Here is a 14,990-nt window from a genome sequence, read left to right as displayed (position 1 = left end):
AGTCTGCCCTCATTAGGAATGCACATTCATTTAGTTATTATTGATTACCTACCTTTGTAGAGGATGTTTGAAGGTAGGGCTGCCTCTGACGATTGTGTCTGTGTTCGGACAGCTTTTCCTGCATGAATAATGTCAGATAAAATTCTTTTCCACAGTCAACTCTGACCTGAGGAAGCAGAACCAAAATAAGTTTTACTCTTATGTACCTGTACACAAGATGTAACAATAAAGTTGAGCCTTGAACTCTGACCTGGTCCCAAATGCCCCAGGAAAGCACAGCAGGCCTGAGGATAATCAAACATACAGTATAACTTTTATACATACAGCATTAGTTGAAATCATAGATCACCAAAGTGACAATAACAAATCTATATTGTCAAAATTGGAACAATAAGAGTTACAACAATAACTGGAAAATAAACGAAAATGAATGGTATAATTTATTCAATGTTTAAAAGATCATTAAAAGTTTTTTTCATTTCAATTACAAAAAGTTAGTTTAACCTCTAACCCATTCAATCTGGGAAAAGTGTATGTATGTATGTGTGTATGTATATACTCCACAATACACTAAGACTTTATTACCATTCCTACTAGCAAGGCACTAATAAAAGTTATTTTACCTGTACACTTCCTCATAGATGACTACGTTGTTCTTTATTGGCATGGTGGAGTGACCGACAACCTTCTTGCTGAAACCATCTATAGCCATTACATGGGTCACTCCAAACATAACAAGCTTCTCATTTTGATCAACATGCAGCTTGTGACCCATATATTCTGCATGATATGGTATAGGGTTCAGATTTCGGGCACCCTAAAATGTAAGAATAACATTATTATACAAACTTGATAATCCCTACATCATACTGTAGAATCAGAATCAAATTTATTGTCACATCACAGGTTTCACATCACCTGTTGTCTTGCAATATGGTAGGGTTGATGAATGCTTCTCAACACTTTGCCCACTCTGCCTTCAGAAGCTTTAAGCCCCTTTGAGGATAAATATCCAGTCATCATTTTTCGTCCAAAAGACGTCCCAGTCTAGGGGAAATATGTAGAGTGTGAGATACATACATACATACATACATACATAAATACATACATACAGGTAATAGAAAAAAAAAAGAAGAAGAATATCATGAAAAAGGTATTTTTAATTGTATAATTACAAACGTGAAACATTTTGTCTTAAACTTGACCATCAACACCAGCAGATCCAAGTTGCTTAAAGGTGTCATGCGTACCATGTCAACTGCTGCTGTTAATGCATTCTGTTTTATCAAGTCCAGAGTCAACACAGCCATCTACCAGGAGATTCTGTATGTTCTGTATGTTGACAAGCTTTATGGAGATGCTTGGACAGGACTTGGCACCTGCCTACATTGCCAAAATTACTAATAACTGGTGTACTGACCATGGTATTACTGAGCTTTATTGACCAGCCAACTGGCCTGACCTGAACCCCATAGAGAATCTATGGAGTATTGTCAAGAGGAAGAGAGACACCAGACCCAACAATACAGATAAGCACTATCAAAGCAACCCTGGGCTTAAAAGTAATTTGTTCAGAAGTATCCCAGACCAAGTATTGAGTGCATCAATTAACATACTTTTCAGATGGTTGACATTTGTGTATTAAAACTATTTTTTTTGATTGGTCTTATATAATAATCTAATATTTTGAGATATGGATGTTTTTATGTTCATAAGCTATATAACGTAATCATCAAGATTAAAACCAAAAAAGTTTAATATTTCAAATTATATTACGGAAAAAAACCTTTACATGATATTCATTTGTTTTAGAAGTAGCTGTATATGTCCACTGCAGGTGAAAAACGGGGTAATCATGTACGGTTTATAATAATAATAACAACAATAATAATAATAAAAACCTACCTCATTGATACCTTCAGCAACTGCAAGTTCAAGTTGGTCATCCGGAACGTACTCCCTCACAAGCCCTTGCTCAGCACACCACCTCCGCACATTCCTGTCGGAAAAACCCCGTGCTGTTCCAAACTGTGTACATAATGCAGCGGCAATATCACCACAAGACATTCCGTTAATTTTTTTCCCTGTAATAAAATCCGCATATTCATGCAACGACATATTTACCCCCCTAATCAAAATATACCGCCAACTACCAGTGCTCCTAACTTCCGGTTTTAATCATTTCCGGGGCAAGCCGATGATGATCTACAAGTCCATAGAATTACAATCTTGTGGGTTTGTAGATCGGCTATATTCGCAGTGCACCACTGTTGAACGACGAAGCATAACTCAAGCATGTGTACCGTTACTATTCTCTATGACGTGTACCATAGTCCATAGTTATATGTGTACCCGTACAATAACTTTAAGTGCACTGCTAGTAGTCCTAAAAGTTCCCAGATGTTTTTATAAAGGACCCAGAGTTTAAAAGTGTATTATATAACATTAGATGATAAAACTCATTTTACACTAATGTAATCTGACCTTGTTGACAGACTTGACGCCACACCAGTTTCTTAATTTATTGTCCAGTTGGCTGGTGATATTAATAAGAAACCTAAAAAAACTGCATCTTTAAAAGGGTTAAGAGTTTAACAGCTTACCCCGGTCTGAATGGGTTTAGCTTGACAAATCGTATATATATATATATATAGATAGATAGATAGATAGATAGATAGATAGATAGATAGATAGATAGATAGATAGATAGATAGATAGATAGATAGATAGATAGATAGATAGATAGATAGATAGATAGATAGATAGATAGATATATATATATATATATAGATGTCTGAATGTAGGGCTGCCTCTGATGATTGTGTCTGTGTTCTGTCAGCTTTCCCTGATTAATAATGACAGAATTATATTCCCCAGTCAACTGACTATCTATAGTCCATAGGAAAGCACAGCATGTCTGAGAATAATCACAAACAAAGGGCCATTTTTGGCTAAAGTGGGAAATATGGTCTATATAGTTTGTTTTATTGGTCCAAAATATTGTCTATAAATAGGCCTACCTACATTCATGAAACGACCTACTGACCAGCTGTCAGCATTGGACAATGATTTTTTTTTAATAGGATGGTTTATGTGACTAAACTCTACAAGTAAAATACATTCCACTGTGATAAGAGTTGAGTGAGCAATTAGACACCACATTAACCACCAATTAGACTTGACACCACACCAGTTTCTTCATTTATTGTCCGGTTGTACTATTATTGCTATTACTCAAAATACATTTGTAATATAATGATATATAATATTGTAATAGTCCAGCAGCCACTGAGGTGAGGTGGTAAATATGGTCTATAGTCTATTTATTGGTCCCAAATTTCTCATCAACCTGCTGATCTGAGCTGTCAGCATTGGGCAATGTTTTTTTTATAGGGGGATATATGTGACCATACTGTACCTCTCTATTACTAAATCGACTACTGGATATGTCTTGGACCCAGAAATGTTGTTTTCTATTAACCTTTATTATCAAAATGTAATCTATACATAGGTGTATTATGAGAAAATGGGCCCCTAGCACCAACATGCAAAAGGAGCCCCCCGAAGCGCAGTGAGCTGCCCACTGCTGCACATATGTACAGTTATGACATAGCTTCTATTTCTTGAAAAATACAAATAATCAAAAAATATATAAAATCAGGTGCTGACCTATTTATTGCAGGTATATTATTATTACATTTTAATAATACATTATTCATTATACTATATCTGTAATAAATAGAGCAGCCCAGATTTAGGAAGAGTTGAGCCCCTATGAATTGCTAAAACTTTTTTTTATGTTTCTTTAAGGAATCTCACTTGTCCCAGTTAAGGCCTAACACATATTTAAAGGAGCATGATACAGTCAAGTGTTATATGATGCTATTACATGAAGGAGGAGGCCCCATTTCGATAAATCAGGGTAGATAACATAATGTTCGAACATTATGTTATCTACCCTGATTTATCGAAATGCGTGTATATTAGAACATCTGTTGTTGTTTTGAAAACGTTTTTTTTTATCCCCCCTTTTAAGTCCTAAGGATAGACTGAGGGGTTAAACACTTAACATGTATCATGATGGTTTGGGGTATACTTTGGGTAGGCCTACTATTATTTTTTTCAACGGCGGTCTTCATGGTGGTAGACTTCATCAAGATAGTGTGCTGTGCATGTGCAGCAGAAACTCCATGCAAAACCAGGGCCTGCAGTTACACAACAGCCAATCTGGCTTTCACAATGATTTGCAAATATCAAGGTAGATCTGTGTATAACAATGAGTACACAAAGCAACTAAAAGTCTAATATTTTCACGAGGAAGAAGTTAAGTAATGGTGAGCCACTTGAGTTGGCCTACAAATACACACTACCTAAAGAGAGGATTCTCCTCTATTAGTAACTTACCTGGAAGCACATTTTGCACAATGCAAAAGCATTGCATGACCTAAACCCACCAAAATAATACTCAAAGCATACCCCACTAGGTTCTGTTGGACTTTTATTGGCCATGAATTGGCTAATTATGCTAATTGCTCACTCAACTCTTATCAGTGGAATTTATTTTAGTTGTAGAGGTTAGTCACATAGACCATCCTATAAAAAAAACATTGCCCAATGCTGACAGCTGGTCAGGTTGTTTCATGAATGTGGGTATATTTAGACCATATTTCCCACTTCATATAGTTGGACTATATAGAGTTGACTGGGGAATATAATTCTGACATTATTCATCAGGGAAAGCTGACAGAACACAGACATCAGAGGCAGCCCTACATTCAGACCTCTACATGGGTGGAGTAAATGCATGCAAATGTGTGTGTGTGTATATATATATATATATATATACACACACACACACACACACACATATACATAACCAAGACCTTTTTAAAGATGCAGTTAGGTTTCTTATTAATATCACCAGAAGATGTGATTGACTTGTTACACAGTGACTTGCAATGGTCAAAGAAGCAGTATACTTTCAAATATAGCATTTATTGCAGTTTTCCAAAAGTATAAATCTGAACAAGAAATACAATCTAAAGTGCCATTTCCATGAGGTAAATTGCATCACGTTACATTCAACAGTATTGAAATATAAAATTGCATGGAAAACATTCCATTTATGCACATTCAACGGTACATTTGAATTATAAAATTGCATAGAAAAATGTAAAACATTCCATTTATGCAAAATCTGAACAAGAGTGTAACTCAACAACAACAATATTCGCAGACCGGTCAACAGGAATGGCTTTTAAAGTGCTATTTCCACTATTGCATCACCTGGTCATCAGGAGTTTGTTAATACTGCATCAAGTAAAAGCTATGAATGAACAAAAAACAAAAGTAATAACACATTCAAGTTAGACAACATTTTAACAGCTTGAACCCTAGCATCCCTATTCAACCCATTTTCAACCTGTCGTCATATAGGTCCTCACTAATGCTCATGATAAAACGGTAAAATTCTCTTCTACAGTCTGTGTCTCAGAGGAGTGCTGTGGACAGTTCAGAAACCCGTCAACCAGTGACATCATCGATGGGGAATCCAAGCTAATAGAAACAGCAGGCTTTGTATTTCTGGAAAGTTGCAATGCAATAATGGAAGCCATTGTTCCCCTGTTAATAAAAATCTAAATACAAAATTTGAAATCTTGTTGGAAAAAAATAATCCTGCCTAACAATGATGTCACTGGTAGACAGGTTTCTGGACTATCCACAGCCCTCCTATGAGACACAGACCAAGCAGAAAAAAATTGTACCATTTTATCATGAGCATTAGTGAGGACCAATTATATGAAGATAGTAAGACAATCATTTAGATCTACACGCTCACCACACGTTGTGACGCGTTGTGAGCTTGTAGATGGGATATTTTCGTGTTAAGATATTTGGTGTAAAGGGAAAACAGTAGGGGGCCATACAATTGAAATTTAAGCAGCATAGATCACTTAACTAACCTCCGGAGTGATCTGGTTTAAATGGTTAACCACTTAGATTCCCACCAACTTAGGCCTTGGAGTTTTTTTTATTTATCAACTTCTATATTTGAAAAGGGCATTAATTTTAAAATTTGAAACCACAATGTATAAGCACGTGTCTGATCATACAACTTACTTCTTGAGCACTCAGTCCAGGATTTATTTTCCTTTGCTGTCCAACAGGGTAACTGGCTCATTGCTGCCTAAGGCATCCATCACCTTTACTGTCATTCCTTCAACGTTTGCATCAGCCTCCACAAAGCGAATGTTCAGTGACCTTGCACTAAACAGCTTGCCATTCACGACCACACTGATTGACCTAAGTGGTTAACCAATTAAACCCCATATACTTTGTTGGCCACCTCCAGTTTCCCCATCTACACCAAATCTCTTCACTGAAAATATCCCTTCTACAAGCTCACAATGCGCCACAATGTGTTGTGAGCTTGTAGATTAGCTATTTTTGCCCCAAAATAGGAACGCTAGTGTTCATGTGGTTAAAGTGATCTATAATGTGCCCTTTAGGTTTAACCCTGTGAGGGAAAAAAAGGAACAAAGTAGGAAAACCTCTCTCTACACACCAAACATTGAACAGGGGTGTAATGTAAACGACAAAGTTAACAAAAACTGCCAAGAAAATTGGATGGAACCCTCCCCCTCTGAAGAAGCCCATCAATAGATAACAGTGTGGATCTCTTTGACTCGTCACCTCTATATAAGAGTTCCAGGACACCTTTTTGCAGCCGACAAAATATAGACAATAGCTACCAGCTACTGTTCTGATCCAAAACAGTTGTGTGATTGATATAATCGGGGGGAATAGAAAGGGGGGGAAATCAGTGCAGACCACAGGTACTTTCAATGCAGAACACAGGTAGTTGTTCCTGGACAGTTACAGAGGCTGCGGTTTGTCAGTCCAAACTAAGACTATATAGTGTGGTTGTTCCTCTGATTGAGAAAACAGATCTAAGAAATCAACAGCTACCCTTGAAATGACAACTTTACAGCCTCTGTAGCTTTCTGGCTACAGAAACATACTGGAACAATGACAAGTTACTCCGTTTGTATGTTCCTGAGAACAGACAACACGTCATCAAGACCCTTAACTGGGAATAGATTGGCGCTAAAATCCTCTTCGTCGCATTTCACACACTTATCTCCAACTAACTGCTCCCGTCGCACACAGGTTCGGCATCCAACCAGAGAGTAGCAGCATGCGGCAAACATGGGTGCTTCCATTGTAGCTGCATGGTTTAAAACAAAGAATACATTGATGCAAAAAACAGTTAATGAAGGTATGTTTTGTACTACACAAGTACATTTACCTACTGTTACATATCTTGTACATACCTTCACAAACAACACAGGCGAAGGCTTTCTTCATAGGGTCCTGCAGAAAGGCTGCTGTGCTTTTGATCTTTGCAAGATCAGACAGCTGGTTTAGTGCTGAAGTGATGTCTTGGAGGCCCTCAGCTGCTTGTTTCAGTTGGCCAAGTTGACCATTGATGTCTTGAGCGCTCGAACTGTCTACGGACCGTCGGCTTGAATGTGGAACAGAAAAGAAAGGATTCAATACTTTTTTTCAAATGGTGCACCTGAACAATCTCTTTTCTATATATTTTATTAAAAGTGTCAACCTATGAGATACTTACATTTTTCCATGTTTAAAATTATGCTGAGAAAATCATAATGACTTCATTAATGATCACCCAAAAAACTGATTATAAACAAAGAATTATATATAATAAAAAAAAGTTGATGTACACATTTCAATTCTAATAATTTAAATCATCAAGTTTTATTCATATTAATAATAATACATAATGTATTACCTGGCCTTTGCTCGTCTTCCATTCTGGAACTCCACAAACTGATCATCAGGCATGGCATAGATCAATCTGGTGTTGGATTCCCACCAAACTAGGCCTTGGAGTCAGAACATATGTATTAACTTCTATATTTGAAAAGGGCATTCATTTTAAACCACAATTTATAAGAATGTGTCTGATCATACAACTTACTTCTTGAGCACGTGGAGTCCATGATTTCATTTCCTTTGCTGTCCAACAGGGTAACTGGTTCATTGCTGCCTAATTCCTCCATCACCTTTGCTGTCATTCCTTCAACGGTTGCATCAGCCTCTACAAAGCGAATGTCTAGTGACCTTGCACTAAACAGCTTGCCATTCACAACCTCTGCAACACTGATTGACCTGGGCATAAAATAATACATACATTTAAAAAATAATAATAATTCACACCAAAACTAATATGAATGAGAGATAACATTTTCACAGCATAGATCAGTACATTTAACTACTAACCTCTTGGATGATTTTGTTGGGAACTTCTTGGCCCTGGCTCGTGGAGTTCCAACCAAAGCTTGTGGTGTTTCTGTGGAAACTGCAGCAGAAGTAGAGGGTCGACGCATGAAGGCAAAAGGAACACCAGCAGTGGGTGTGGGTATGGCTCTGCTCGCAGGGAGCACACTCTGATCTGCATCTCCATGGACCTCGTAATGACCACGGTGTACAAGCTTCATGGACGGAAAACTTCCTGTTGACCGGTCTGCGAATATTGTTGTGTTTGTGTCATCTGTAATGTACACATTACTGGAACTGACCTGTTTGGACAGAATGAAAAATACCATCAACGTTTAAAGAACATTGTAATTTAACAGTAAAAAGCAAGTTATAATGTCAACACAACATACAGTATAACAATCAAATTAGTGAAATAAAAAATCTGTTATAGTTCAAGATTACTTCATCCTTATTGTCTGGTATGTAAAATGAAACCTTTTAAAATAATTAAATGTAAGCTTGTAGATCGGGTATTCGACATATAGGCTAGTGCAGGGGGCTTCAACAGGGAGTCTGGGATGCCTATGGGGTCTTCAGAGTTACTACAGGGGGACCAAATGTTTGTGTGAAAGAACTTTTATATTAACCACTTGAACCTTATTCTGGGGGGTAACATTGTTTTTTTCCCCGTCGACAACAAATCCCTCTGCCAAAATTAGCAGATCTACAGGCTTCACAACAAAGAGATTTGGTGTGAAGGGGAAAAAAAGAGCAGACAGTACAGAGCCAATGGTCAAATTTACTATGTATTGTGTGTTTATACATGGTTAAATGTCTGAAATATACATATTAAGATGGTTCCAAACACATTAGTATAAAATAAAGTGTTACTGTAAACAAACAAAATTAACACAACAGTGATGTCAGTGCTGTCAAACAAGTCTATGAAGCCATCTATGAAATCTATGATAAAGTTTAATCTGTCTGCAACACAATTTTATATGTAGTGGGTGGGGGGGTTCTTACACTCAACCCTGACTATTCCCCTGTACATTCCATTTTATTGTAATCATTGACCATCAAAACACAGCGTTGACATCGGTCATTACGTGATATTAGGAGATATAGGTTTAGAAGATGATGCAAAATACATAACGTGGTTATGGCGGAAACAGTGAAAGCTCCAATCCAGAAAATGTTCATGGCCTTAAACTGTACACATGTACCAAGTTTTATGCTTTTAAGATAACATTAACATATATATTAACAGATTACAGATGCTACCTAGCTCTGGTCGAGAGCATTAGCTAGTACAGCTACATGCTATGGTTGAGGGCGTTAGCTACACGCTATGCTAAGGTAAACAACAGTACGCACAAACGTATTAATAAAACACAATTAAAGTACCTGGAAAATCATGGCAATCTTTTCCACGAACATGTCCTCCTCCAATACCGTACGCCGCTTATCCCCTCTGTATAAAACATAGCTGTAGCCGCCTTCCATTTTACCTGACCCACGCAGTTCAATGAATGAATGAACAAGATGGCGGCGCCAACGCCTCTATTTATCAGGCAGAGGGAAGGACTTCCGGGTCACAGCGCCTTGAGTAAAAAAATGAAAATGAGTTCATAGTAATCAGAACGGGTTGCGCACTGTTGTTTTAAATTCCTCGTTCTGTTTAGAACCACACCAACGAAAATCGGGAATCAGGTCATATAATACCTATTTCTGTTTTTTGTTTAACCATTTCTAAATAGTATTTAGAATACTAACCGTTTTCCGAATTTCATTTATCAAATACTGTTTTTTGTTTAACCATTTCTAAATAGTATTTAGAAAACGGACCGTTTTCCGAATTTCGTTTACCAAATCTAAAATTAGAATTCAAATGGCCGAAAAATACACGGACCGTTCAGCTCCCGAAACGCCACAGGGAAGATTCCATGGAGGGGAATCCAGAAAGTGTTGAAAGGCAAGTATCATTTTCTGATCAACTTCTTAACCTTACTGATGCCCTCTGAATTGAGAAACGTATCCCTTATGACTTTCCCATCTTTGTCATGGTCTTTAGAATTACAATTTAAGCACTTGATGATTACTATAAGAAAGGTGTGCAAACACTTAAGCTATCAGTGACTTTAAACATGAGCTGATACTCTGTCTATTTGACATACTGTAGCACACTGCACACTTGTGCACACTAACCAGTTTCTCTCATCTGTTAAGATTTCCAGCCTGGGTTAGTTGGAGGGGACCAACTCAGAAAATACGATCCAGCGAATGCTCTGCTACCAAACGGTCTAGCCTGCATCTTCAACTTGGTGGGAAAGGGACCAAAAATGGTCTTCAAGAACACGCTAATGCAGGACTGCATGTTTGGTTAGTCTGCACCGGAACACGCCCACTGCGGCTGTAATTTTCTTTATTTTTTTTAACAAGTCTGTTTTTTTGTTTGTTTGTTTTTTCAGTGGCTGCTCGTCAAGTTGACAGACTTGCAATACAGGGATGCAGTGCAGAAGTGCTGCGTTATACACCAGAGCGGAAGGGCGGGTACCAAGGAAAGAAAGGTCAAAGAGTAAAAAGGGCGAATATTTTGGCGGCGCTCGTGAATTTAATCAAGAGCCAGTGGATTGAGGGGAGTTGAATCATTGGAAAGCTACTGTTGTTTTTTTTTGTTCATGTTGAACTGGGGTCCTATAACTGAGTATGACTATCCTGTTTGCGGTCGCCAGGTTTCTGAAAGAATGGGGGTCTTTGTTTAAAAAGGTTGAGAACCACTGCAGTAAAGCATACTTAATAGACCATTTATTTGATCCTTTGTATGTTTTTAATATGCCTCATTTAAGCAAAAATAAAAATCACTTTACTCCTTGTTTACTAGTAGACAACTTTGCCATGCTCCCTGTGGAACTACACCAAATAGAGTAAAGTGATTAATTTTGGCTTGAATGAGGTGTCTAAACCAATGTGCTACACATTTAAAAAATATGTAATATTTCTGCACTATTTAAATCAGTGGAGTGTTCTACCTATGCTCAAGAAACTTGATGCCTCTCTTGAGTTCAGGGGAACAAGTGGGCCAGCGTTTCAGTAACACAAAGCCAAAATGCTGTCTGTTACTGCCCTCTGGTGGTGTGTACCTGCTTTGCATCACATTACCCTGCAATGAGAGGTGAATAGTACATAGTGGTTCTCAACTATTTATTTTAGTTTTCAAGTACCCCCATACTCCCCCCCCCCCCCCCCCCCAGGAACCTTGAGGGACCCCACTTTGACAGTCACACTGGTATAATTGAAACACCCACTTCCCATAATGTAAAAATAAAAAACAAACATAAATGTCAGTCAAATACATAGATTTTCTCCTTGGGTTTATGAAGAATCAAAAATGTTATACGACATTGAGTGATATCTGGGTTGTTGCAGATCGACAAGCTAGAAACGCGGTGCGAAGCGACGCGTTTTGAGCTTGTCGATCTGCTACTTTTGCAATTTTTTTATTTGAATCCTGAAAAGTAACATATTCGGACATATGAGGTTTCCACCCAACAGCGACGATTTACATCAACGTTTTGAAAATACAAGCTCATTCTCATTGTGAGCTTCAGATGGTAATTGTAACTGGAAATTCACATTTATCCATATTTTGTCCAACTACTACATGTTTATTGTTTATTTTAGATCCCCATTAGTCACTGCCTCACCAGTGACTATTCTTCCTGGGGTCAAACAGTTCAATTAAAACATTACAGCAATTTAAAAAGAAATGTCAAGCAAAAATTAAATAACAATTAAAGAACCATTACAATATCACATTCACACACAAGACAAACAAGATCCATGTGACATGTGATGTGACACACAAAATGGCAATAAAAATTGCTGATCTACAGTACAAGCTCACACTCGTGTTGTGAGATTAGCTATTTTCTTTTTTTGCCTCCCCCTAATTCCTTCTGAAATCATGCCTCTGGACACATGCACAACTGATTGAAGCTGCTGTGCACAATCACATTACCTCAAGTTTGTAGCTGCAAGTCCATCTCAAACTAAAAAGATACATCCTTTGGTCTCACTGGCGGCGACTGTTAGGACGCAGGTATAGTTAACAATTGGTGGTAACCGGAACGGTCGGTAGGCCTACAGCAACCTAGCAGAACGCTAGTCCCCAGCGGTTCTTGTATTAGTTTTACTGAGGTTAAGGTTAGGAATAAGTTTAGGTTTAGGCATTGTTTTACTGAGGTTAAACCAGGTATTCCTAAACGTAACCTCAGTAAAACTATGCTTAGGCATAGTTTTACTGAGGTTACGTTTAGGAATACCTGGTTGCGACCGTTCCGAGCGTTCTTGTATCCGTTGTACCGACCGTTCTTGTATTCAACAAGGTGTACTCTGAGCTCTAGATTTGGAGACATCGATAACGCCTCTCAGCCAATCACAATGCAAAGTCATAATTAACCCTGACGTCACCTCCACTGCAGCCAAACATAAATGCTGCTGCTGGAGCGGCATTTCTTCATTCTAGGTCATTTTAATGCTTTAGGAGAAGCATAAGGCAATAGAATCAAAAGAGAAAAAATAGAATCATGAGCTGCTATGAATCCGACATGACATTTGGCCTGTCGAAAGATGTACAGAGGACCAAACTGATAGTCAATTACCTGCCTCCGAGCATGACGGAGGAGGACCTGGGGGCTCTTTTCAGCAGCGTTGGAGTGCTGGAATCTGCCAGGGTCATTGTGGACAGACTCACAGGTCACAGTTTGCAGTATGGCTTCGTGAACTACATGAACCAATGCGATGCAGCCAGCGCCATCGAGACACTGAATGGACACAGGCTGCATTCCAAAACCATCAAGGTGTCATACGCACTGCCCAGATCAAACACGATCAAACACGCTAAGCTGATAGTTAATTACCTGCCTCAGAGCACCACAGGAGAAGACCTGAGGACGCTCTTCTGCAGTATTGGAGTGGTGGACTCTGCCACAGTCATTAGGGACAGAGGCACAGGTCACAGTATGCAGTACGGCTTTGTGAAATACTTTAACTCTTGCGATGCAGCCAGAGCTGTCGAGACGCTGAACGGACACAAGCTACAGTCCAAAACCATCAAGGTGTCATTTGCGCGGCCCCGATCGGACGCGATCAAAGACGCCAACATCTATGTGTGTGGCCTGCCGAAGACCATGACCCTGAAAGACGTGGAGCAGATGTTCTCCCGTCACGGTCAGATCATCAGCTCCCATATGCTTGTCGACGCGGCGGGCAAGTCCCGCGGGGCGGCGTTCATCCGGTTTGACAAGCGGGCCGAGGCCGAGGAGGCTACCAAACACCTGCACGGTCAGAAGCCCCCCGGAGCTCGCAAGAAGATCAGGATTAAAAAGCCGACCAAGGCCGAGCTCACCTTCCAATGGGATCGTCACCACCAGGGTGGCATGGACAGGGTCGTCACCAAGAGAGGGTCATATTTAGACCTGCTAAACATCCGCAGAGGCATCGACAGATCTGCACGCCTCAAAGCAACCGGAAACCAGCTGGCCGCTAATAGGCAGGAGATTTATTCTCCAGGTGAATCACATTGTAGTCTACCCCCTCCCCAGGCCAACTTTTGGGGTTGGCAGCCACAGGCACCACCGTTCACTGGGTGGGAGCATCATCATCATCAGGGTGGCATGGACCACGAGGTCATTGCCACGGGAGGGTCATATTTAGGCCTGCTAAACGTCTGCGGAGGCGTTAGTCCAACTGCGTGCCTCAACACTGGCACTGCTGCTGGAAACCACCTGGCCCCTGGGCAAGAGTTTTTAGCTCCATTTGAACCATATGGTGGTCTACACCCTCCCCTGGCCAGCGTTTGGGGTTGGCCGCCGTTCACAGCGGGGAACTGGCAATGAGGCAATTGCAAGAAAACATTATTTAATTATACATTAATTATGTTTGATAAATTGGCCCTAAATTGGCAAAGAATAAAAAATCAATCAATCAATAAATCTATACCCTATGTCCTCGTTGTGTGAGGTGGTAGCAGGTAATGTTGACTATCTCAGGGCTCTGGTAAAACTACATATTGTAGGCTAATCACCTGTGCAATGCAACAATAATGATAATATAATAATGCACAGTGAATAAATGAAGATGGCATAAACAAACAACAAGGTGACAACTTGTTGTAGATAAATTAAAGACATAGAATGTGAGGAGTGAGGAACATAATAGTCTATAGCAGTGGTTCTCAGTGGGGTCCCTAGGGGTCCTTGAGAAGTTATGGGTCTGTAACTCAGAGAGTGCTACAAAATGGAACCAAATGGACCCTTAATTGAATACTTTCTGAGTTAGGATTTTACAATGTAGATTTGGGTCCCGGAGAGATATAAAATTTTACTAAATGAGGGTCCATGGCATTATGCATATCAAACTGGGGTCCTTGAAAAAGTTTGAGAATCACTGTTCCATAGTCATAGATCTAAATCCCAGTTCCACACCAATGATTTGCAGTCCCTCAGGGCTCTGTGCTATAGTGTCTTCTCAGTTTTCTGTTATTGTGGGGAAAGCTTTCGCTGAAAATAGCCGATCGACAAGCTCACAATTGTGAGTGTGTCGATTTTCAGCTAAGGCTTTTCCCCACAATACGGATGCTGGGATTTAAGTGGTTTAAGGCTCAGTGGCACCACTGTCTATATATGGCTTTCACTGTGCCT

The sequence above is a fragment of the Gymnoscopelus braueri genome (assembly GCF_963280865.1).
Source record: "Gymnoscopelus braueri genome assembly, chromosome: 3".
NCBI classification, from domain to species: Eukaryota; Metazoa; Chordata; class Actinopteri; order Myctophiformes; family Myctophidae; genus Gymnoscopelus; species Gymnoscopelus braueri.
The sequence above is the reverse complement of the archived record's forward strand: the minus strand, read 5'-3'. Positions refer to the sequence as shown.